Consider the following 26666-nt stretch of genomic DNA (forward strand, 5'->3'; position numbering starts at 1 on the left):
AACTGATAAAGACATACTCATGACTGGGAAATTTACAAGAGAAAGACGTTTAATGGACTTACAGTTCTACGTGGCTGGGGAGGTCTCATAATCATGGAGGAAGGTGAAAGGCACGTCTCACACAGCAGCAGGCAAGAGAAGAGAGCTTGTGCAGGGAAATGCCTGTTTTTAAAACCATCAGATTTTGTGAGACCCACTCACTATCATGAGAACAGCACAGGAAAGACTCGCCCCCGTGATTCAATCACCTCCCACCAGGTTCCTGCCACAACATGTGGGAATTGTGGGAGGTACAAATCAAGGTAAGATTTGGTTGGGGACACAGCCAAACCTTGTCATTCCATCCCTGGCCCCTCTCAAATCTCATGTCCTCACATTTCAAAACCAAACATGCCTTCCCAACAATCCCCCAAAGTCTTAACTCATTTCAGCGTCAACTCAAAAGTCCACAATCCAAAGTCTCATTAGAGACAAGGCAAGTCCTTTCTGCCTATGAGCTTGTAAAATCAAAAGCAAGTTAGTTACTTCTAGATAAAATAGGGTACAGGAATTGGGTAGATACAGCCATTCCAAATGGGAGAAATTGGCCAATGCAAAGGGGCTACAGGCCCCACGCTGGTCCAAAATCCAGTGGGGCAGTCAAATCTTAAAGCTCCAAAATGATCTCCTTTGATGCTATGTCTCACATCCAGATCACGCTGATGTAAGAGGTGAGTTCCCATGGTCTTGGGCAGCTGCGCCTCTGTGGCTTTGCAGGGTATAGCTGCCCTCCTGGCTGCTTTCATGGGCTGACATTGAGTGTCTGAGTCTTTTCCAGGTGCAGGGTGCAAGTTGTTGGTGGATCTACCATTCTAGGGTCTGGAGGATGGTGGCCCTCTTCTCACAGCTCCACTAGGTGGTGCCCCAGTAGGGACTCTGTGTGGGGGCTCTGACCCCACATTTGCCTTCCACACTGCCCTAGGAGAGGTTCTCCACGAGGACCCTACCCCTGCAGAAAACTTCTGCCTGGACATCCAGGCATTTCCATACATCTTCTGAAATCTAGGCGGAGGTTCCCAAACCTCAATTCTTGACTTCTGGGCGTCCACAGGCTCAATACCATGTGGAAGCTGCCAAGACTTGGGGCTTGCACCCTCTGAAGCAACAGCCAAGCCATACCTTGGCCACTTTTAGTCATGGCTGGAGCAGCTGGGATGCAGGCCCATCAAGTCCCTAGACTTCATAAAGCAGAGGGACCCTGGGCCAGGAAATCATTTTTTCCTCCTAAACCTCCAGGGTTGCCATGAAGACCTCTGACATGCCCTGGAGACATTTTTCCCCATTATCTTGATGATTAACATTTGGCTCCTTGTTACTTATGCAAATTTATGCAGCTAGCTTGAATTTCTCCTCAGAAAACGGGATTTTCTTTTCTATTGCATTGTCAGACTGCAAATTTTCTGAACTTGTATGCTCTGCTTCCCTTATAAAACTGAATGTCTTTAACAGCACCCAAGTCATGTCTTGAATGCTTTGCTGCTTAGACATTCCTTCCTCCAGATACCTGAAATCACCTCTCTCAAGTTCAAAGTTCCACAAATCTCTAGGGCAGGAGCAAAATGCCACCAGTCTCTTTCCTAAAACATAACAAGAGTCACCTTGGCTCCAGTTCCCAACAAGTTCCTCATCTCTATCTGAGACCACCTCAGCCTGGATGTCATTGTCCATATCATTATCAGCATCTTGGTCAAAGCCATTCAACAAGTCTTTAGGGAGTTCCAAACTTTCCCACATTCTCCTGTGTTCTTCTGAGCCCTCCAAACTGTTTCAGCCTCTGCCTGTTAACCAGTTCCTAAGTTGCTTCTACATCTTTAGGTATCTTTTCAGCAGCATCCAACTCCTGGTACCAATTTACTACTGTATGAGTCTGTTTTCACGCTGCTGATGACAACATACCCAAGACTGGGCAATCTACAAAAGAAAGCAGTTTAATGGACTTACAGTTCCATGTGGCTGGGGAGACCTCACAACCATGGAAGAAGGTGAAAGGCACATCTCACACAGTAGCAGACAAGAGAAGAGGGCTTGTGCAGGAAAACTCCCATTTTTAAAACCATCAGATCTCGTGATGGTTTTAAACCCACTCACTATCATGAGAACAGCATAGGAAAGACCCACCTCCATGGTTCAATCACCTTCCACAAGGTTTCTCCCGTGATGTATGGGAATTGTGGGAATTACAATTCAAGATGAAATTTGGGTGAGGATACAGCCAAACCATACCAATTATATATATACTTTGTTGATTTTCTTTATTATTGTGTAACAAATATGTTTTCCTCTGTTCTTTGAGAATATGAATTAGTGTTTTGTATTTTCTGTTATATCTGTTAATATATAATATGTTTTAAAATATTTTTATTTTGTATTTATTATTCAGTCAATATTCTTATAGATAAATTGATATGTACATCACTTGGTTTGCATTAGTAGCATTACTAGAATTGGTATCACTGGCTCAATGACTGTGATCTTTTAAAGGCTTTTTATTGTCATTGCTGAGTTTACCTGTAGAAGGTGGTAACAAGTTAAAGTTTTCATTAGCCAGTTTTGAAAATATTGAATCACTGATTAGTGTTTTCTCATTCAAATAATTTTCCTAATGAAACCTAGTTTAAGTTGAAAAAAATGAAAATTAAATTAAAATTTTAAATTTTGGTTGCAGGTAGTAGTAATTTCTTTCTCACATCTATTCAGCAATATATTCCCTTACATAACTAAGCCTAGAGGAAAAGTGAATGTTATATGGCCGGGTGTGGTGGCTCATGCCTGTAATCCTGCACTTTGGGAGGCCAAGTCGGTGGATTACCTGAGGTCAGGAGTTCAAGACCAGCCTGGCCAACATGATGAAACCCCGTCTCTACTAAAAATACAAAAATTATCTGGGTGTGGTGGCAAGTGCCTGTAATCCCAGCTACTTGAGAGGCTGAGGCAGGAGATCCCCTTGAACCCAGGAAGCAGAGTTTGCAGTGAGCCGTGGTTGCACCACTGCACTCCAGCCTGGGCAATAAGAGTGAGACTCCATCTAAAAAAAAAAAATAAAGAAAAGTGTATATTATATATGTATAATCTTCCACATTGTTTAAAAATGCACCATTTAGAAATAATATCAAGTATACATTTATCTAATTAATATTTATTGAAAACTTATACTTATCAAGCACTGTGATTAGCAATGGCAGTGAGGATGGTAAACATTAGAGAAGGGAAGGCACATAAATAGTTCCTTGTCACCTCTAACTTTCAATAAAATATGGCAAGATAAGAAGTACGTTTTGGTTTCTTATGTTTAAGTAGGCTGTATTAAGTGACAAGAAAGAAGTAAAATAATAGGGCAGTTTGTAATGGTAACACTTTCAGCTTGGGAATTGAGGAACACTTTCACAAACAAAAGACCACTTGAGTTGTGCTTTTTAAGGTAGAGAGGAACACTGACAGGCAAACATTTAAATGTAGAGTCAACTTGGAGCAAAGGTACTGGGCTGGCAAACCATAGGGATGGGATGTTTAGGAAATTGGAAAGAGAGATTAGATATAGCAGAGTAATTGGAAATGTGTTCTGTGATTTGGATTCTTATAACTAGGCATTTGTGTCTCATTATTATATGGAGAGGAACAATTGCAGGGGAGCCAGATGAACCATGCTATCCTTTAAGAAGTTTTTTTTTTTAAATTTTTTTGTTATTATTATACTTTAAGTTTTAGGGTACATGTGCACAATGTGCAGGTTAGTTACATATGTGTACATGTGCCATGCTGGTGTGCTGCACCCGTTAACTCGTCATTTAGCATTACGTATATCTCCTAATGCTATCCCTCCCTCCTCCCCCCACCCCACAACAGTCCCCAGAGTGTGATGTTCCCCTTCCTGTGTCCATGTGTTCTCATTGTTCAATTCCCATCTATGAGTGAGAACATGCAGTGTTTGGTTTTTTGTCCTTGCGATAGTTTACTGAGAATGATGATTTCCAATTTCATCCATGTCCCTACAAAGCCACATTTTCTTAATCCAGTCTATCCCTTTAAGAAGTTTAATCTAGGCCAACTGCATTGGCTCATGCCTGTAATTCCAGCACTTTGGGAGACTGAGGCAGGTGGATCGCTTGAGGACAGGAGTTCAAGACCATCCTGGAAAACATAGTGAGAGCCCATCTCTACCAAAAAGAAAAAAAAAAAAAAAAAGTAGAAAAACTTAGCCAGACAGGATGGTGTATACTTGTAGTCCCAGCTCCTTGAGAGGCTGAAGTGGGAGGATCACTTGAGCCCAGGAGGTGAAGGTCGCAGTGAGACATGATCACACCACTGCCCTCCAGCCTGGGTGACAGAGCAAAACTCTGTCTCAAAAAATCTAAAAAAAAAAAAACAAAAAGAAGTTTAATTTAAAAGTGATATGTGTGTTAGACTAATGAAGAGAGAGCAGCTCAAAGGAAGGCAGATTAGTTTGCAGGATTTTCCTTACATTTTGATCACTATTTGCTGAACCCTTGCTACTTGCCAGGCACTAAGCTAGGAACTGTAGGAAAATAAAACGATGAAGACATAATCTCTACCCTTGAGGAGTTTATAATGTAGCAGATGTACCTGTATGACAAACAAATGAATAGAATACACCATGAAAGCACAAGAGAATCATGTTTAAGTAAAGACTAGTGAGTAATAATTATGTTGGCATGCAGATACTGAGTTACCAATAGCCTAGGTTTCCCCAAAAACATTAAGTCTGATCAAGGTTACCCAAGAGGCAATGTTTCTAAATTTTTAAATAATTCAGGAAGAAACAATAGAAGCTTCGTCTAGGGCGAAAAAAATGTAAATAAAAAAGAAAGTGTGGTTAGATGAGACTTGGTAGTAGTAGAAGCAGTTAAGCGGGGGTTAAAGAAACAGGCCTTTTGTTTAGGCAAGAGGGGCATGTTGATGACAGGCACAGAAATGGGGAAAACAGAGTAAAAGTGGGTTTTGTTATTGTTGGTAAAATTTGTTTGGCTTTGAACACTGAAGAATTTTCTCTCCTGCTTCACTTTCCTGTGTTCAAACCTTTGCTAGAGCACTCATAACATTTTAAAATTTCATTGCAATTCCTTATTGAGAATTGAGGAATATTATTGAGGATTAATTAAGGATTCATTTATTTATTACTAAAATTATTTCCGTCCTTTAAAAATAAAAGTATAATGGAGTAAATATAATTTACACCAAACAAAACAAAAATATAAATAAAAGACCTGATTTCATTCATTACCACAATGTATATAATTTAGCCTTACACTTTCCAGCAGTCACAAAAATGGATATATGTTCTTTCTCTAAAAGCTGAGATAAATGTATTATGGGTCTTAGTGTAATGGATAGGAAAAGTGTCCTTACCTCTTAGAGGTACCTTATATATTAAATTGTTAAAAAATAAAGGGAATTAATTCTTTAAAAAAATTTCAGTAGGTCTTGGGGTATCAGCGGTTTTTAGTTACATGGATAAATTGTACAGTGGTGAAGTCTGAGATTTTTGCACACTTGTCACCTGAGTAGTGTGCATTGTACCCAATATGTAGTTTTTTATTCGTCACCCAGTTCCCACCCTTCCCATTCTGGATGTAGCTATCCAGAGTCTCCAAAGTCTCTTATACCACTCTGTATGCCTTTGCATACCCATAGCTTAGCCAAGCAAGAACATGTGGGATTTGTTTCTTTTATTCCTGTGTTATTTCACTTGGAATAATGGCCTTGAGCTCCATCCAAGTTGCTGCAAAAGACATTATTTCATCCTTTTTTTTTTTTTTAAATGGCTGAGTAGCATTTCATGGTGTACATACAGCACGTTTTCTTTACTCATTGGTCCATGGGCACTTAAGTTGGTTCCATATCTTTGCCTTTGTGAATTGTGCTGCAAAAAACATAACTCATGCAGGTTTCTTTTTGTTATGACTTCTTTTACTTTGGGTAGATACCCAGTAGTGGAATGGCTGGATCAAATGTTAGATCTACTTTTAGTTCCTTAAGAAATGTTCATGCTGTATTCCATAGATATTGTACTGATTTACATTCCCATCAGCAGTGTATGTGCTCTGTTTTCGCCACTTCCACGCCAAATCTATTATTGTCTTTTGACTTTTTAATAATAGCTATTCTTGCAGGGCATCTCATTGTGGTTTTAATTGGCATCGTCCTGATGATTAGTGATGTTGAGCATTTTTTCAAATGTTTGTTGGGTATTTGTTTATCTGCTTTTGAGAAATATCTATTTATGTCATTTGTCCACTTTTAGATGGGATTATTTGTTTTTTTCTTGCTGATTTATTTAAGTACCTTGTGGATTTTGGATATTTGTCCATTGTCAGATGCATAGTTTGCAAATATTTTCTCCCATTCTATGTGTTGTCTGTTTATTCTGTTGATTATTTCTTTTGCTGTATGGAAGATTCTTAGTTTAATTAGGTCCCATTTATTTATATTTGTTTTTGTTGCATTTGCTTTTGTGTCTTATTCATAAATTCTTTGCCTAGGCTAATGTTCAGAAGAGTTTTTCATAGGTTATCTTCTAGGTTTTTTATGGTTTCAGGTCTTAGATTTAAGGATTTGACCCATCTTGAGTTGTTTTTTTAAAATAAGATGAGAGATAGGGATCCAGTTTCACTCTTCTACATGTAGCTATCCAGTTTCCCCAGAACCATTTATTAAGTAGGATGTCCTTTCCCCAAGTTATGTTTATATATGCTTTGTCAAAGATCAGTTGGTTATAAGTATTTGACTCTATTTCTGTCTTCTCTATTATGGTCCATTGGTCTATGTGTTTACTTTTATGCCAGTACCATGCTGTTTTGGTAACTGTAAACATGTAATATAATTGAAAATGTAATGCCTCTAGATTTGTTCTTTTGCTTAGGATTGCTTTGGCTGTTTGAGCCCTTTTTTTCATTTCATATGAATTTTAGGATTTTTTTTCTAATTCTGTGAAAATGATGTTGCTATTTTGATGGAATTGCATTGAATCTGTAAATTGCCTTGGACAGTATGGTCATTTTCACATTATTTATTCTTCCAATCCATGAGCATGGAATGTGTTTCCATTTGTTGGGGTCATGTATGATTTCTTTCAGCAGTGTTTTTTAGTTCTCTTTGTAGAGATCTTTCACATCCTTGGTTAAGTATATTCCTAGGTATTTTATTTTAATTTTTGCAGCTATTGTAAAAGAGACTGAGTTCTTGATTTGATTCTCAGTGTGGTTGTTGTTGGCATATAGCAGTGCTACTGATTTGTGCAAACTGATTTTGTAACCTGAGACTTTACTGAATTTGTTTATCAAATCTAGGAGTCTTTTGGAGGAGTCTTCGTGGTTTTCTATGTATACAATTACATCATCAGTGAATAGTGATGGTTTGACTTCCTGTTTTCCAATTTGGATGCCCATTATTTGTTTATCTTGCCTTATTGCTCTGGTTAGGACTTCCAGTACTATATTGAATAGAAGTGCTGAAAATGGGCATCCTTTTCTCATTGAGGTTCTCAGGGGAAATGCTTTAAACTCTTCCCCATTCAGCATGATTTGGCTGTGAGTTTGTGTTATATGGCTTTTATTATTTTGAGGTATGTACCTTCTATGCCTAGTTTTTTGAGGGTTTTTACCATAAAGGAAAACTGGACTTTACTTAATGCTTTTTCTGTATCTATTGAGATGTTCATATGGTTTTTGTTTTTAATTCTCTTTAGGTGATGTGTTGCATTATTGACTTGTGTATGTTAAACCATTCCTGCTTCACTGGGAGAAAACCCACTAGATCATGCTGTATTATTTTTTTGATGTGCTGTTGCATTTGGTTAGCTAATATTCTATTGAGGATTTTTGCATCTATGTTCATCAGGGATACTGGTCTATTGTTTTCTTGTTTTATTATGTCCTTTCCTCACTTTGGTATCAGGGTGATACTGGCTTCATATAATGAGTTAGGGAGGATTACCTCTTTCTCAATCTTTTCACTAAGATTGGTATCAATTGTTTTTTGAATGTCTGATAGAATTCAGCTGTGAATGCACCTGGCCCTGGGCTTTTATTGTTGGCAGTTTTTGTTTGTTATGAATTCAATTTCACTGCTTTTTATTGGTTTGTTCAGGGTTTTTATTTCTTCTTGATTTAATCTAGAAGAGTTGTATGTTTTCAGGAATTTGTCCATTTTCTCTAGACTTTCTAGTTTGTGTGCATAGAGGTGTTCATAGTAGTCTCAAATGATCTTTTGTATTTCAGTGTTGTTGGTTATAATGTCCCATTTTCATTTTTAATTTAGCTTATTTGAAATGTTTCTCTTCTTTGTTAATCTAGCTAATGGTCTATCAAGTTTGTTTATCTTTTCAGAGAACCAGCTTTTTGTTTCATTTATCATTTGTATTGTTTTCTTAAATTTCATTTAGTTCTGCTCTGATCCTCATTATTCCTTATCTTCTGCTAGTTTTGAGTTTGGTTTGTTCTTGTTTCTCTATTTCCTTGAGGTGTGACATTAGGTTGTCAATTTGTGATCTTTCAGATTTTTGATGTAGGCACTTAGCAATATAAATTTTGCTTTTAGCATTGCTTTTGCTTCAGAGATTTTGTAACTTATGTCGCTATTATGCTTCATTTCAAAGATTTTTGAAATTTCCATCTTGATTTTGTTATTAACTCAAAAATGATTCAGGAGCAGATTGTTTAATTTCCATGTATTTGTATAATTTTGAGAGTTCCTTTTCAAGGTGATTTCTAGCTTTATTCTCCTGTGATCTGAGAAGTTGATATGATTGTGATTATTTTAAATTTATTGAGACTTGTTCTGTGGCCTGCCATATGATTTATCTTGGAGAATGTTTCATGAGCTGATGAGAAGACTATATTCTGTGTTTTTTGGATAGAATGTTCTGTAAATATCTGTTAGGTCAATTTGTTCTAGAGTATAGCTTAAGTCCATTTTTTTTTGTCTTTCTGTCTTGATGATTTATCTAGTGCTGTCAGTGCCACGTTGAAGTCCCCCGTGATTACTATGTTGCTACCCATCTCATTTCTTAGGTTTAGTAGTAAGTATTTTTAAAATCTGGGATCTCTAGAGTTAGATGCATATAAATTTAAGATTGTAATATCTTTTTGCTAGACTGATTTTTTTATTATTATGTAATGACCTTTTTTTATTCTTTCTGCTTTAAAGTATGTTTATCTGATGTAAGAATAACTACTCCTGCTTGATTTTGGTTCCCATTTGCATAAAATGTCTTTATCCACCCTTTTACCCTGAGTTTATATGAATCTTTATGTGTTAGGTGAGTCTCTTGAAAACAGCAGATATTTGGTTTGTGATTTTTTATTCATTCTACCAGCTTGTGTCTTTTAAGTGGAACATTAAGGCCATTTATGTTCAATGTTAATATTGAGATGTGAAGTACCGTTCCAGTTATTATGTTGATCGTTACCTAGATACTTTGTTTTCTTCTTTGTTATTGTTTTTTTAAGCACCTTGAGTTTTATGCTTTCAAGAGATTCTGTTTTGGTGCATATTCACCTTCTCTTTTAAGATTTAGAAACCCTTTTAGCATTTCTTGTAGGGCAGCTCTGGTTCATAATTTATGAAATTTAGTTTTACTGGATACAAAATTATTGGCTGACAGTTAATTCTGTTTAAGGAGGTATAGATAGGACACCAGTCCCTCCTGCCTGGTAAAGTTTTTGCTGAGAAGTCTGCTGTCAGTTTGACAGGCTTTCCTTTATAAGTTACCTGATGCTTTTGTCTCACTGCTCTTAGAATTCTTTTTTTAAACATTGGCTTTAGATAGCCTGATAAGTGTATGCCTTGGTCATGTCCTTTTTGCAATAAATCTCCCAGGAGTTCTTTGATCTTCTTATATTTAGATATCTAAATCTCTAGCAAGGCCAGGAAAGTTTTCTTCAATTATTCACTCAAAATAAGTTTTCCAAGCTTTTTGCTTTCTCTTCTCCCTTAGGAACACCAGTTATTCTTAGGTTTGATCATTTTACGTAATCCCATATTTCTTACAGACATTATTCATTTCTTCTGTTTATTTTTTCTTTATTTTTGTCTGATTGGGTTAATTCAAAAGCTTTGTCTTTGAGCTCTGAAATTCTGTCTTCTAGTTGGTTTAGTCTATTATTAAAACTTTCCTCTGCATTTTGTACTTCCCTAAATGTGTCTTTCATTTCCAGAATTTCAGGTTGGGTTTTCTTTAAAATATCTTTTTCTTTAGAAAAATTTTCATTCATGTCCTGAATTAAAAAAAAAAATTAAGTTAGTTTTCACCTTTCTCTTGTATCTCCTTGAGTAGCTTAATTATCAACATTTTGAATTTTTTATTTGGTATTTCAAAAATTTCATCTTGGTTTGGACCCATTTCTGGAGAGCTACTGTGATTTTTATAGTTGGGGGTATTATAGAACCCTGTTTTGTCATATTGCCAGAATTATTTTTCTGGTTCGTTCTCATTTGGGTAGATTATTTCTTCTGTTATTCTTTAATATGTTTTTGATTTGACTTTTTTAAAAAAATTCTTTTTGTCTCCATTAAGGATGTGACTTTAATGTTTATAGTTTATGGTAACCTAATGCAGCTCTTGGTGCTTCCAGGGGTGAAGTCTCTGTATGAGTTCCTTGGTTATAGAGGGTGTTTGTATGATGGCTTTCTCAAATGCTGGTTGCAGTCGGAGTGTGCTTGATGTGTGAAGAAGTTCACTCTCTCCTATGGGGTTGGAATGGCAAAGGGCTCTTGAAGCTTATCTCATTCCCCTGTGCTGTGAACATTTTTATGTATTTATTTTTTCCACAGTATTTTATTTACTGTGTTGAATAGTTCCAGCTTCAGGCCGGTAGAGAAGGTTTCCCTGGGTAGAAACTGGGTGTGGCTAAAGCAGGTGGATAAATGCAATATCCAGTAGCGGAGAGAGGTCCCAGCCTTGACAGAGGCAGGTGGAGAAACTCTCAGTGCAACACACTGAGGTCTTATCAGGGGGAACAGTCAGAGGCACCTGAACTCCCCTGTCAGGCCAGCAGGAAAGCAGTCCACCTCCTAGTTACACTACTGACTCAGTATTTTGGTTATTCAGATGAGACCAGCACAAGTTTTCATCTGCACAAATGTGCATATTCCAAGTAGAGTGGAATTCTAACACTTGTGCAAGCACGAACCTGGCGTGCACTCCACCTGTGGGGATATAATCCCCTTGAATTGTTCCAGAAAGGCTGTCCTTTGGTGTACTCATACTGACCTCCCATGGAAGAAGCCCCAGCTGGGTCTGCAGTGCTGGACAAGGGGCAAAACAAGTCCTCTTCTCCAAGACCCTTCATGAGCACCAGGGCTGCCTGACTGTTGGGGTGGAGCTTCAGACTTTCCCCACTGAGCCTGGCAGTGCATTTGTGCCTTTGCTGAAAGGAGCTTCCCATCAGCAGAAAGTTCTGGGACTCAAGTTCTGCCATCCAGATTTTTTTGTCCCATGAGGTGTTCCCTTGATATAGTGCACTCCTCATTCTGCTAGAAGTAGTATCTCTAAAGACAAGACTATTGTGAATGCTGCTGCTCCTCTGAGTCTAGCCACCCAATGGGGCTGCCACACTCTAGGTTGGTGGTGGGGATATTTTCAAGGGATCCAGTGTTGTGACCTATTCTGAGGTCTTCCAGAAGCGGGTACTAGTGCCAGCTCTGGTGGGGGTAGCAGGGGGGTAACATAGCCTCTGTGAGATTTATTGATTATAAATAGCCTTAGTGTGTTGGCTTTCTCAAATGCCAGTTGTAGTAGTAATGAACTGGTCACATGGACAGACTCAGGACCTCGTGATTAGCCAGGGTGTTGCAGGCAACAGTGACAGCTGAGGTCAGACACAAGTTTTTCCATCCTTGGTGCTGTGTTATTCTGCCTGCAGATGCTATAATGGACTGTGTCATTTGGCCTCCAGCCAGGAGGTGGCGCTTGCAAAAGAGTGCTGGATGCTGTAGAAGTGGTGGGATTTGTGCTCTTTTTATGCTACCCAGGGGAAGTACTCTGGTTTCTTAGGCAATTGGTGAGGTCATAGAGCTGCCAAAATTTCTGTCTTTCATGTTAAGCTACCAGAACAGCCGGAGGGGCAAAGCCAGGTGGGGGTTGGGTGGGAAAGATCCAAGCTGTGGTTCCCCACATGTGGGACAAACAAGGGCTCCTGTGAGGGTCCAGGGGCGGTTCTTTGGCTACTGGAGTAATGTTTCAGAGAGGAGCACAGCTGCCTCAGCTGTACAGAAGAGCCCCTATGGGGAGTGGGGAGTAACAGGTGACAGTATGTTCCACTCAGCTCCCCACACTGGCTAAAGCAGGTCTCACATCTGCAGTGTTCCACTAGCAGCAGCAAGCTAAGTTCCAGGTAGTTTGCATTCAGAACTTAAAACTGCCCGAGGCCATAAGCCTGCCTGGTGGAGACAGCAACCATGGCTTTCAGGCCACAGCCGTCCCAGTCTGCCGGCAAAGCTGGGACGTCCAGCTCCTGTATTCATGGCTGCAGCACACTTCCCACTTGCCTCCCATTTCTGGCCAGAGGAATTTGTCCCCGCTCGAGATTATATTGTAAATTTCAGTTGGGAGCTTCTCTCAACCTGCCACAGTCACCTGAGTTAGCTGGCAGGCTTCCACGAAATTTCCTGTGAGGTTGGATGAGGAATGGTTTCCCTCCATCCGTGCTGGAGACTGGGAATGCACACGTTTCCTGCTGCTGCTCCCACTTTTATATTGCCCACTGCTCCCTAAATTAGTCTCAGCACTGGTTAGGGTAAGGCCTTCCCCTGTAGCCTGGATTGCCAGGTTCTGCAGTAGGAGTGTATATCCTGAAGGCAGTTTATCCCACTCCCACATTCGGAGGACTTGGTTTTCTGCCTGGCTTAGAAGATGCAGGCTGTAGCCTACCACCTCTTTCAAAGCATCTGTGATTTCTTTCAGTTTTCTTGTTAAGTTTCTACCTTGCTTCTTGTAAGAAAATTCACAGTGTGATTATCTACGTACTCTTTTGTCTTTCCAAGTGAGTGAGGCATGATAACAGTGCCTCCAGTCTGCCATCTTGTAGAAAAATGAATTTCTTAATACGTAACTATGAGTAGGTACGTTTTTTACAAGTTCAGAATCTACCTTCTCTAAAATATCATTCCTAACTTTTGGAATCTGGACCAGATCCTTCTATGTGCTGTGTACCTTAACACCATGTACATTTCTTTATCATATAACACATAGTGTGGGCTTGTCTACTATACCCTGAGACGATAAGATTCTTGAGGACTGGGTAATTATTTATAATTACAGATATAAATTTAAATCTAAATAAAACTCACTGCAATTTTTTTCATAGAAGATACTTCATAAATGTTGCTGATATGAAAAATTGAATCTATGCCCATTGTTTAATTATCTTCATTATCAGTGACTAACTTAGTCTTACCAGCTTAATACAGTGTTTATGAATTATCTCACAGTTCCTGTGGACCAGGAATGTGGGCACAGCTTAGCTGGTACCTCTGGCTCTAGGTCTCTCATGATGTTGCAGTCAAGCTGTCGGCTACAACTGCAGTCATTCACAGCCCAACTGGGGCTGAAGAGGCCACTTCCAGATTCAGCCTCCACAGAGCTGCCTTATGATATGGAAGCTGTCTTCCTTGTGAACAATCAATCCAAAGAAGAAAAAGTGATCACCCATGATGGAAGCTACGTTCTTTTATAACCAAATCTAGGAAATGTCATCCCATCTGTAGTGAGTTGAATGTTGGCTTCCAAAATGATATGTTCAAATCTTAACCTCCAATACTTGTGAATGTGGCATTACTTGGAAAAAGAGTCTATGCAGGTATAATTTAGGATCTTTAGATGCCATCATCCAGGATTAACTGGATGAACTGTAAGTCCAAAGGCGTGTGTGTTTAAAAGATACACACAGAGGAGAAGACCATGTAGAGTCAGAGTCAGGGACTGATGTGATACAGACACAAGCCAAGGAGGAGTCACCAGAAGCCAAAAGAAGCAAGGAACAAAATTTCTACTACAGCCCGGGGAGAAAGTGCTACATTTCCAATACCTTGATTTCAGAGTTCTGGCTTCTCGAACTATGAGGGAATAAATTTCTGTTCTTTTAAGCCACCCACTGGTAACAGTGGTAATTTGTTATGGCAGCCACCAAAAACACAAAATAAAGTTATTGAAGAAATTGAAGAAAGTGATTTTACTTTCACTGACTTTTTAGAGTGTCTATTTAGTACATCTATATATGTAATACATCTGTGTTAATAATGATATTCAAATTAATCTTCACCTATAAATGTTAACATTGTTTTTTATTTAATGAAGAGGTTTAAAGAGAAAGAGTTATGTTTATTTATGTAGTATGTAATTATAATTAATAATCCCTTTATAAATTAATTACTATTTGAATAAAATGATGAAACCTAGAAAAGTGTTTTTTCATCAATATGTTGTTCTCTGTGTTGCAAAGTGATAAACTATAGGCCTTTTTTAGTCTAAACTAGTTATTCATGCTATGATGTATCACTTATTACACTGAAGCCTTGACTTTCTTAGAGGTCACATTCTTTATAAAATGGCTTAATTTGCTTTTACAGCATGATTTATATTGAGAAAATTTAGTTTGGTGAAAAATAAAAAATATTTTCATGAGAATAATTTTTGTGTGTAAAGATTGAGCTAAAGGAGGGAGAAGAGTAGGATTTGCATTAATATCTACAATGCATGAAAAAATGGAAGTGGCTATCTTAGAGAAGGAAATTGGCAAATCATGAATTTTAAATTGCATAGTTTATCAGTTAGGTAGCCTGACAATCTAAACTAGAAACTTTTTGATCAGGCAACCATCTGTGAAACAACACCTATTTATACAAGCAATCTGTGCTATGTACTAATCACATCTACATTTGAAGAGTCTCTTATTCTTAGATCACAAGTAACAGAAACTAGTTCTGTCTGTTTAAACAAAAAATGCATTTTGCTGAAAGGATATAACTTAGCACATAAAGTTTGAGGGTAATCAGATGAAACAGTTCTCAGAAAAGACAGGAGCCAGACTGTTCTAGGCATCTAGAGATCAGGAAGTGGAGAGAAACAGCAGTGGGTACTTCTGTGGAGCTAAATATGGACCAATAGTATTTTTTAATGTTCTTCCTCTCACACTCACAAAGGGAGTCAGAATGGCTTAGTTTGAGTCATTTGCCCCCTGCCAGGAACCACAGCAACTGATTAACAGTTCTCAAAAGACTGCCTGTACTAGGAGAGAGTAGGTCCCAAAGGCAACTTTAAAGTTCTGGAACCAAGACAGAGGGCGAATATGGGGGCAAAAAAAAACAATAGATACCTCCTAAAACTCTTTTTCATAAGTGTTATTTAAAGCCATCAAACTGTCCAGGTGCAGTGGCTTATATCTGTAATCCCAGCACTTTTGGAGTCTGAGATGGGAGGATTGCTTGAGGCCAGAACTTTGAGACCAGCCTGGGCAACATAGACCCCTGTCCCTACAAGAAATTAAAAAAAAAAAAAAAGCCATCAAACTGTAATAACAATAAAATGTCATATAATAAAGATTTTGCCAGTAAAATGAGTATAGGTGAAATAATAATGTTGCTTAGTTCTCAATAGGTATCTACTATCTTGAAAAATTCATTTGTTCTTTCTTGTGTACATACTTGTATTTACTAATTGCCTATCGTATGTCAATTGCTATCCTTGACAATGAGCATAACATTATAAACAATGGAGTTATTCCTTGCTTTTATGGAGTTTATAGTCTAGTGAAATAGAAATAAAACGACTAATATATTGCAATAAGTCTAAGATAGGAGGCATAGAACTATAAACAGAGTGGCTTAAAACAACAAAAATTCATTGTATAACAGTTATGGAGGATAGAAGCTCAAAACCTAGGTACCAGGGGTCACTCTCCCTCCAAAGGCTCTAGGGGAGGATCCTTCTTTTTTTTCCAGCTTCTAGTGGCTCCTTGTGTTGCTTGGTTTTAGGCAACATAACTCCAATCTCTGCTTCCATCTTGACATGACCTTCTTCCCTGTGTTTCTCTATATTCTCTCCTCTTCTTATAAACATATCAGTCATTGTATTTAGGGCCCATCCTAAATCCAGAATAATTTTATCTTAAGATTCTGAACTGATTGCATCTACAAAGACCATATTTCCAAACAAGGTCACACTCAGAGGTTCTGGGTGAACATGAACTTTTGTGGGGCACTATTGAACTACCATAGTGGGGTACATTGTTCTGTTGGTGTTCCTAGCAGGGTCTGGGTAAGAGGTGGAGAGGAGAGATGATGGTGACGAGGCTAGTGGAACAGATGGTAAGGAAATATGTAAGGGATTTGACATTATCCTAAATGTAGTGGAGTGCCACTGGAGGGAATTAAGCAGGTGGATGACCTAATCGGATTTGTGTTTTACAAAAATCATATTGGATACAATGTGGAGACAAGGAGTAACTAAGCAATGCTGGAAGAAAAAAGCTAGCTAGGATATTCTATAGTAATTTAGGTTTGAAATGATGATGACTTGGAGAAGGACATGCTGTTGGGAATGAAGAACAATAAATTCAATTCTGGTATGTTTACAAAAGTGGAATGGGCTTTGTGTGAATTAGAGACAAAGGATGCTAGAGGAATCACATGTAATATGGCCCAGGCTGCTGGGTTCTGAGACTATGTGGATGAAAGTTCTAGGCTCTGAAATTGGAAGAGAGTGTGTGTGTGTGTGTGTGTGTGTGTGTGTGTGTAAGAGAGGGAGAGAGAGGGTAAATAATGAATCAGTTTTGGATATTTCTTTTAGTTTTGGTTGCTGTGAGACTTCCAAGTGAGCATGTTCAATAGCCAGTTGTCTAGTGGCCTGTATGAGACTAGTGATGTTGAGTAAACAAATCTTAGTATGTTAGTATATAAATGGTACCTGAAATTGTTAGAGAATTGAAAAAAGTATATATGATTACTATAGCCAGTAAAGGAGTATTATGCGGAATTAAATAATGACATATAGAAATAATTTTTAATAGCATATGAAATAACTATTATAAAAAGCTAAGTGAAAAGAAGAAAACTAGGACACAGCTGTATCTATAGTAAGATCTCGATACTATATATTTGGCTACTTTTAATAATAAACACTATAAGTGAATGCACTTAAATGTAGTGGCTATTTCTGGGTGCTTTTATTTATGCATTTATTTTTACTTATTTTTAAAGTACAGTGTGTTCAATGAGCATATAGTACTTTTGTAGCCAGAAAAAATCCAATTTTTGTAAGTTGTTAGCACATAAAATGTACCTGAAATTGGATATTCATAGCATGGTATTTTTAAACATGAGTGATTAATTTCAAAGATTGAGCATCTTTTGATTTATGAGAAAAAAAAGTTGTGGGAGAAAAAGGATTATACCATCTGAGCCAAGTATTTATATAACACCTCAAAATATATATGGGGATAGTATTGTATGTCCTTAGGTTAAGTAGCTATTTGAGAAATCAGGATAAAAATGCTACTTTTGGACATAAAGTAGAAAATAACTTTAGCTTGAAGCATTTTTACTTGATTTTGCAAACCGTATCTGTGAATAAGCAATTTAATAAGACACAGAAATAGATCATTTTATGTAAGTTGTCATTAGTAATAATGCCAGGTTGCCTTATGTAAGGTGATTAGACATAACATTCCTGTGCAGATTTTACTAATTTATGTAAGACTTTAATGGTATTTAGATTTCTGGAATGCAAAGCTAAAGCTTTAATATTAAATCTACTTTACATATCCACGGGTTGTGCCATGAGAACAGAACGTATTTGCACATTCTTCTTTTCTCTCCCTTCCCCTCCCCTTCCAAGTTTCAGAATATTAATTATTCCATTAACACATAATGGATGATATGATGGTGCATTTAAAACACTCAAATCATCTTTAGGCTATTTTGATGGTAACATAGGATAATTAATGCCTTGTAATAACTTTAATAAAAGGCTGAAAGCCGGCTAGTACCTACAGTAAGGAAAATCATTTGATACTTATGTAGGAGGTTTTGTTTTGTTCTTCACGTTTTTGATCATTGCTTAGGTATTGTTATTTGCTTTGACTCCTCAATAAAATTATTTACTAATCTTGACCTGGGATGAAGCATAAAAATTTTATCATTTAAGTAAGCTACAAAACTCGAACATTCTTTTACTTGCTAATGGCTATGAAATAAGCAGACCCTCTTTCTTTAAAAATAATTTTGAATAGACTCTGGTAATAGATATACTAGAATTAAATTTTTTGGTTAGTTTTTTATAAAAATATAGGTAATAATAATTATGATAGAAAAGAAACAAGCTTAGATTTCAATAGAGATTTGGAGTCTTTTAAAGCGAGTTTACATTACTTATATCCTTTAATTAGACTATGCTAGGAATGTTTAAATGACTTTCTCTATACAAAATTTTGGCTTAGTTAGGAGTACAAACTTGCCCTTCCTCTAGACTATCTATCTGCTTAATAGGCCTTTTCTTTCCCCTTTCTAGAGTGGAATTTTCTAAATTCCTGAGTGAGTTTTGAAATCTGCCCTAGGATTTTTAACAGTAATAATAATAATAATAATGGCCAACACTTACATATTACATTGTATGTGTCAGGCACTGTCCTAAGCTGTCTACACAAATTAACACATTTAATCTTCATAGGGAAATTTTGAGGTAGGGAATTTAGTTTACAGATGAGAAAGCTTATGTACAAAAAGGAAAAGTAAATTTACCTAAGGTCCAATGGCAAAGATGGGATTAGAACCCAGTTGTAGTCCTTGTTTTATTCATTACATGCTACTGCTTGTAGAAGGCATACATTAACATGAAAGAAAGTATATCAATCCAAAAATGTCAAACACCTAGTCAGTATTCCCTTGTCATCTTATTATGAGACTGACATTCAGCTCTATGCTAGACATATTACATATTTAATCTTCTCCCACACTTTTGTACCCTAAGTCTCTCATATTTCATTCATTTCAGATTCCTTAACTCCTCTCTCCTAATATTCGTTTTATAGTTTTATTTACATGATTTCTAGTATATATCATTACGAAGAGATTCCAAGGTAAATCTCTTGTTTTTTTAATTAAAAAATGAAAATATCATTTTGAGATAGTAACACATAAATATATTGTTACGTGCCCTAAATTAACATGAAGGAAAACAACAGTAGTAAATGCAGGATAATGAAGTGATTCAAAGAACTTTTGGTATCCCCTTTTATAATTTAAACTTACACTTGATAAATCTATGATAAACGAAGCACACACAGGACTCTTCCACTTACACTTCAAATTCTTGGATAGAAGAAAAAATAAATATATGTATAACTCACTTCAGAACTATGCAGGAAAATAAATCAGAGAACTCTCAGTAGACCAAAAAGTATGAGATATCCAGAAAGGAGACTGTATTAGATTTGAGAAGGAAGCCACAGCTAAATCTATGCACAGGGGAAGACTGTCAACCAAAGGTGGCTGTGGCACTAAGTCTGTACCATACTGAGAAATGGTAGGCTCCTGATTTTTGGAATAGCAGTGAGCCCAGGGAGAAGTAACTCATTGCTAAGTTGGGACACAGCAGAGGACCAATCAAGTATTCAAACCTGAAAATCTCCTGTTTATCTTCTGTGGTCTAGACAGCAAGGATATGAGTTTGGACTAGAGAAAAACAGTGAAGTATTCAGATGATTAGCAATGGCGAGGATGATCTGGGAACTCATTTCCAGGACACTCACTACTGAAATTGCTCTTTTTCAGTGTGTCTCACCATTCCCCCACTCTCACTAAAGACAGACTTATAGCACTGAGATAGCAAGAGTTAATAAAGTAAGTAGAGTGCAATATATATGTAACAGCAGAGGAATCTAAGAATCTAATCTAAGATTCCTAATCTAAAAGGGAGTCAAGCAGAAAAAAGTGAACAAAAAATTTGATCACTAATGTTTTTAAAAGAAACCCTCAATAAATTTATAATTATAAAGACTGGTTGTCAGCAAGATGGGCTTTCTAGTGCTTGCTCCCCCACTGAAATATCAATTTGAACAACTACCCATGCATGCAAATACCTTCAGAAGAGCTAAGGAAACTGAGTGTAGCATAGAAATAAGATGCATAGAAGACAGTAAAAAGGACAGACACTCTTTACATTACCCGCATCACTCATTCCCCGACCCCAGCCCTCTTGGTGTGGAGACAGATACTCTCTACTTGGGGCAAGGAGAGAGAAGTGAGCCCTGGGTTTTGCCTCGGATCTGAACACTGGGTCCACCCCAGGAAAACCCAGTGTTGGGCAGGTTTCCAAAGCCTCAGACTCCAGGTTGGAATCTGCAGAGTGAGTCACAAGGCCTGCTCTGGTACCAGGACAGATCCCTCAGCCTCAGGCTTCAAGCTTGCCAAGGGGACTTTATCTCTGGGCCCACCCCGTTGTTAGGCTGACCCCTGTGGCCCTAGGCCATGGACTGGTCCAGCATTAGACTGGTCCCAGCAGCCCTGGGCTTTGGGACTACCATAGACCAGGCCAGCCCCCGAGTCTCCATCTCTAGGCTGCCACCTGTGGACCCAGGCTGCAGGCCCACCCTAGGTTCCAGACCAGCTCCAAGCCAGGTTGGCCCATGCAACCCAGGCTTCAGGGCCACCCTGGCATCAGATCAGCACCCTTGACCTCAGGTGCTAGGCTTTCGACTGTAGACACAGGCTCTAAGCCTGCCTGGTGCCAGGCTGGCCCCTGTGGCTCCATCCTCCAGGCCAGCCCTTGTGGCTCCATATCCCAGCAGACTCAGCCAGGGTCTGGGACCGTTCCAGCTGATCCAGGGTCCAGGTCCACCTCAGTAGATGCCAGAAACTGGGCTTAGCCCCATGGACCTAGGCTCCAGAACTGCTCCCATGTGAGGTTTCAGACTGGTCTCTGTGGCCCCAGAATTAAGGCCAGTGCTTGCAGACCTGTCATCTAGGATAGAACCCAAACACCTAGGCCCAGCCTGGCCCCATGGATTCAGGCTCCAAGTTGGTCCCCAAAGCCCCAGGCTCCAGGCCTGCACCCATGATCTCAGCCTCCTGATTGGCTCTCACAGACTCAGACATCATGTCTTTCCCAGCACAGGTGAGCTATAGGCTCTAGGCTAGTTCCCATGGCATCAGGTTTTAATAGATTCAGGGTCCACACCTGCTTCAGCACACCCAAGCTCTAGGCCCAGCCCTATGGACTGAGGCTCCAGGCCCACTCCAGCCTCAGGTCAGCCCTCACAGACTTAGGCTCCAGGCCTGTCCTAGTGCCTGGCTGGCCCCTGTCAGTTCAGGCACAAGACCCACTGCAGTGCCAGGTTAGCTGTGTTGGACCCAGGCTTCAGGCCAGCCTTCAGTGATGTAGGTTCCAGACCCAATTCCACAGAACCTTTAACAGCTCCATGCCAGTGGATCCAGGCCCCAAGCTTACATTCAGGGACTCAGGCACCAGGTCTGCCCATTGCATTGATGCAGTTACCAGGCCAGCTTACATAAGGACCCCAGCAGCAAGCCTGCCTGTGGACCGTACCAAATGGTCTACTCAGAATTTCTGGATGGGCTGACTGGTGAAGGCTTACCCAAACAAAATTAGTCTGCAAAGACTGGAAAAGTCCTGGTTTCTTCAAATGTGCAGACATCAACTCATGCCACAAGGATTAAGAACAGTCAGAGAAACATGACATCACATGTTAAAATGAAGTTCCATTAACTGACACTAAAGAAATGCAGATGTATGAACCAACTGAAAGAGAATTAAAAATACGGTCATGTCACTTAAGGATGTAGATACTTTCTGAAAAATGTTCACTGTTAAGCAATTTCATCCTTGTATAAACATCATTAGGGTGTACTTATGCAACTCTAGAAGATATAGCCTACTATGTCCCTATAGTGTAGCTGATTGCTACATATACCTATATGGTATATATCAAATAGTATTTTGTGCCATATACCTGTATGGTATAGCCTGTTGCTCCTAGGCTACAAACCTGTACAGCATGTACATACTGACTATATGCAGAATACTATAGGCAGTTGTAACACAATGGTAAGTATTTGTGTATCTAACCACAGAAGAGGTACAGTGAAAATACTATATTATAATCTTACGGGACAGGACCACCATCATATATTTGGTACACCATTAACCAAAATTTTGATATGCAACACATGACTATTATTGTTTTAGGAAAGCTCAGTGAAGTTGAAGAAAAAACAAAAATACAATCCAACAAAATTACAAAAATAATGGATTACTAAAATAAATTTAAAAGAGAAGTCAAACTAATTTTTAAAAAACATAGAAATTATGGAGCTGAAAAATACAATTAATGAAATAAAAAATGCAATAGAGTGTCAGCAGCAGAGTTGTTCAAACAGAAAAAAAAATTTGTAAACTTGAAGATAGGTTATTCGAAAATATACAGTTAGAGAACAAAACAAAACAAAAAATAAAAAGGAATGAAGAAATATTACAAGACTTATGGGACAGCATCAGAAGAACAAATGTTCAAGTTATCAGAGTTCATGAGGAAGAAAAATACAAAGGGGAAGAAAATTTAAAGAATAAGAGAACATTTAAAGAAACTTATTTAAAGGAGAAGAAAAAGACAAAGGGGAAGAAAACTTTCTAAGCCTGGTGAGAAATAAATATCCAGGTACAGAAAAATGAAAAATCTCTAATTAGATAAATCCAAATAAAAGTATACCAATATATATTATAATTAAGCTGTGAAAATCAAAGACAAAGAGAGAATCCTGAAAGCAACAAGAGAGAAGAAACATATCACACATAAGGGTGTTTCAAAGAGGCCAGCAGCAAACTTCTCAGCAGGGGCATTCCAGGCCAGGAGAGAGTGGTATGGTAGCTTCAAAGTGCTGAGGGAAAAAAACTGCCAACCAAGAATATTTTACCTGCAAGAGCTCTTCTTTAGAAATGAAAGAGAGATAAATACTTTTCAGGACAAACAAAAGCTGAGGGAGATCAGTACCACCAGACCTATCTTACAAGAATTGCTAAATGAAATTCTCAAAGCTTAAAGAAAAGGATGCTAATTACTACCATGAAAACAGGAAAATATAAAATTCACTGGTAAAAGTAAGTACACAGTCTAATTCAGAATATTCTAATCCTGTAATGGTGACATGTAAATCGCCTGTATTTTCAGTATGACAGCTAAAAGACAAAGCTATTAAAAAGTAGTAATAACTACAATAATTATTTAAGGATTACACAGTGTAAAAGGATATAAATTATGACATCAAAAACATAAAATGTGAGTGATGTGGTAAAAGTGTAGCATTTCTGTATGTAGTCAAAATTAATTTTATCAGTTTAAAATAGCCTTTTTTAACTGTAAGGTGTCTTATGTAAGCCTGATGGCAACCACAAAGCAAAACCTCTAGTAAATGCACAAATAAGAAGAAGTAGGGAATCAAAACATACTACCAGAGAAAATAATCTCAAAGGAAGACAGCAACAAAGGAAGAAAGGAACAAAGGATGTACAAAACAACTAGAAAAATATTAACAAAATGGCAGTAATAAATCGTTTCCTATCAATAATTACCTTGAATGTTAATGGATTAAATTCTCCCATCAAGACATAGAGTGGATGAATGGATTAAAAAAAACAAGTCCCAACTATATGCTTTCTACAAGAAACTTATTTAATTTTTAAGTACACACACAGATTAAAAGTAAAAGGATGCAAAAAGAAATTCCATGTAAATGGAAACCAAAAGAGAGCAGAGGTAGTGCTGTGATTTTAAAATGTCCCCCAAATTTCATGTTGATAGCTCAGTCCCCAAATTCCTATGTTTACTGGAGGTAGGGCCTTTGGGAGGTAATTAGGATTAGATGAGGTTATCAGGGTGGGGCCAATGAGATGGAACTGGTGTCTTTACAAGCAGCAGAAGAGAGACTGGAGCTAACACATTTGCTCTGTCTTGCCATGTGATGCCTCCCACCATTGTCATGATGTAGCAGGAAGGCCCTCACCAGATGCCAGCACCATACTCTTGGACGTCTCAGCCTCTAGAACTGTGAGTTAAATAAACTTCTATTGTTTATTATTTACTTAGTGCATGGTATTCTGTTATAGTAACAGAAAATGGACTAGGACAGGTAACTATACTTTTATCAGATAAAAGAGACGTTAAGTCAAAAACTGTAAAATAAGAAAAATAAGGTCATTATATAATGACAAAGGGACCAATTCATCAATAAGATGTAAAATTTTTAAGTATATATGTACCAAACACTGGAGCACTTAAATATATGAAGCAAATATTAATAGACCTGAAGAGAGAGATAGACTGTAGTACAATAATATTAGGGGACTTTGATACCCCACTTTCAACAATGGACAGATTATCTAGACAGAAAACAATAAGGAAACATTGAACTTGAACTTCTGTTTAGACCAAGCGGACCAGACAGACATATAAAGAAGATTCTATCAAACAGCATCAGCATACACATTTTTCTCAAGTGCACATGGAACATTCTCCATGATAGATCATATCTTAGATGATGATACAAGTGATAACAAATTTAAGAAGAATGAAGTCATTTCAAGTATCTTTTCCATCCACAATGGTATAAAACTGGAAATCAATCACAGGAGGAATTTTGGGAAATAAATATGTGGTAATTAAACCAACGGGTCAAAAAAGAAATTGAAAATTAAAAAATATCTTTAGACAAGTGAAAATGGAAGCACAATATACCAAAACTTATGGATTGTAGCAAAACAGTTCTAAGAAGAAAGTTTAGGGCAGTAAACAACTGTATCAAAAAAGAAAGAAAAAGGAAGCAACCTAAAATTACACCTTGCTGACTTAGTAAAAGAAGAAAATTCTAAGCCCAACTCAGTAGAAGGAAAAAAATAATAAAAATCAGTGCAAATAAATGAAATGGAGAATAGGACAACAATAACAAAGAGCAACAAACTAAGAGTTGTTTATAGAAAAGCAAAATGAATCAACAAGCCTTTAGACTAAAAAACTCAAATAAATAAAATCAGAAATGAAAGAGGAGAAACTACAACTGATACCATGGATATACAAAGGATCATGAAAGACTGCTATGAACAACAATATAACAATAACTTGGATAAGGTAGAAGTAATGGACACATTTCTAGATATATTCAACCTGCTTATGCTAAATCAGGAATCAACAGAAAATCTGAACAGACCAATAATGAATGATGAGATTGAATCAGTAATAAAATTTCTCCCATGAAGGAAAAGCCCAGGACTTGATGCCTTCATTAATGGATTCTACCAAACATTTAGATAAGAATTAATACCAATGCTTTTCAATTTTTTTTCCAAAAATTGAAGAAGAAAGAATACTTCCAAACTCATTTTATGAGGCCAGCATTACCTTAATACCAAAGCCAGACAAAGTCACTGCAAGAAATGAAAATTACAGGCCGATATCCCTGATGTACATGGATGTAAAAATTCTCAACAAAATACTAGCATACTGAATTCAACAGCATGTTAAAAGAATCATTCACCATGATCAAGTGGGAATTTGTTTGGAATTCAAGGATGATTATTCAACATATACGTATGTAATAATGTAATATAATACAACATAGTAACAGAATGAAATCCCTATGAAAACCACAAAAGACCTTGAATAGCCAAAGCAATCTAGAGCAAAATGAACAAAGCTGGAAGCATCACACTACCTGATTTCAAAATATACTACAAAGTTACAAAACAGGATGGTTCTGGCATAAAAGAACAGACACATAAGCCAATGAAGCAGGATAAAGTGCCCAGAAATAAATTCCCACATTTACAGTTAATTGATTTTCAACAAAGATTCCAAGAACACACAATGGAGAAAGGACAGTATCTTCAATAAACAGTGCTGGAAAAACTGGACAGTCGCATGGAGAAGAATGAAATTAGACTGTCATCTCGTGTCACATACAAAAATAAAAAAAAACTGAAAATGAATGAAAGACTCAAACATAAGACCTCAGACTATAAAACTACTAGAAGAAAACAAAGGGGAAAAGACCTGTGACGTTGGTTTGGGTAAAGATTTATTAGATATATTCGCAGAAGCAAAGGCAACAAAAGTAAGAGTAGGCAAATGGTATTACATCAAAAATAAAAGGCTTCTGGATAGCCAAAGAAACAATCAACAAAGTGAAGAGACAACCTATGGAACGGGAGAATGTATTTGCAAACCATAAATCTGATAAGGGGTTAATAGCCAAATATATAAGAAATTAAAAAAACTCAATAGCAAAGAAACAAATAACCCAATTAAAGAATGAGCAAATGACCTGAATAGACATTTCTCAGAAGAAAACATACAGATGACCAACAGGTATATGAAAAGATGCTTTCCTCATGACTAATCATGAGGAAAATGCAAATTAAAACCACAATGAGCTATCATCTCATTAGACGTAGGAAGAGCCCAAAGTGGCTATGTGGCAATCTTAACTTCCAGTTTAATGGAATCATTGTTGTGTCCTCTGGAACTAAGACCTCTAGGTTAGCAGATGGAAGAGGTCTGTGGGAGTTCACTCAGGCTGGTGGGAAAAATTTTAAAGATAGTTATAAGAAA

General features: G+C 37.7%; 1 protein-coding gene across 32 annotated transcripts in view; it reads left to right on the plus strand.

The window, feature by feature from the left end:
- The window catches only part of GULP1 (GULP PTB domain containing engulfment adaptor 1), a 304220-nt gene that overhangs the window by 92800 nt on the left and 184754 nt on the right, over positions 1 to 26666 (plus strand). The window lies entirely within an intron of this gene.

The sequence above is a fragment of the Gorilla gorilla genome, chromosome 11, assembly GCF_029281585.2.
Source record: "Gorilla gorilla gorilla isolate KB3781 chromosome 11, NHGRI_mGorGor1-v2.1_pri, whole genome shotgun sequence".
Classification (NCBI taxonomy): Eukaryota; Metazoa; Chordata; class Mammalia; order Primates; family Hominidae; genus Gorilla; species Gorilla gorilla.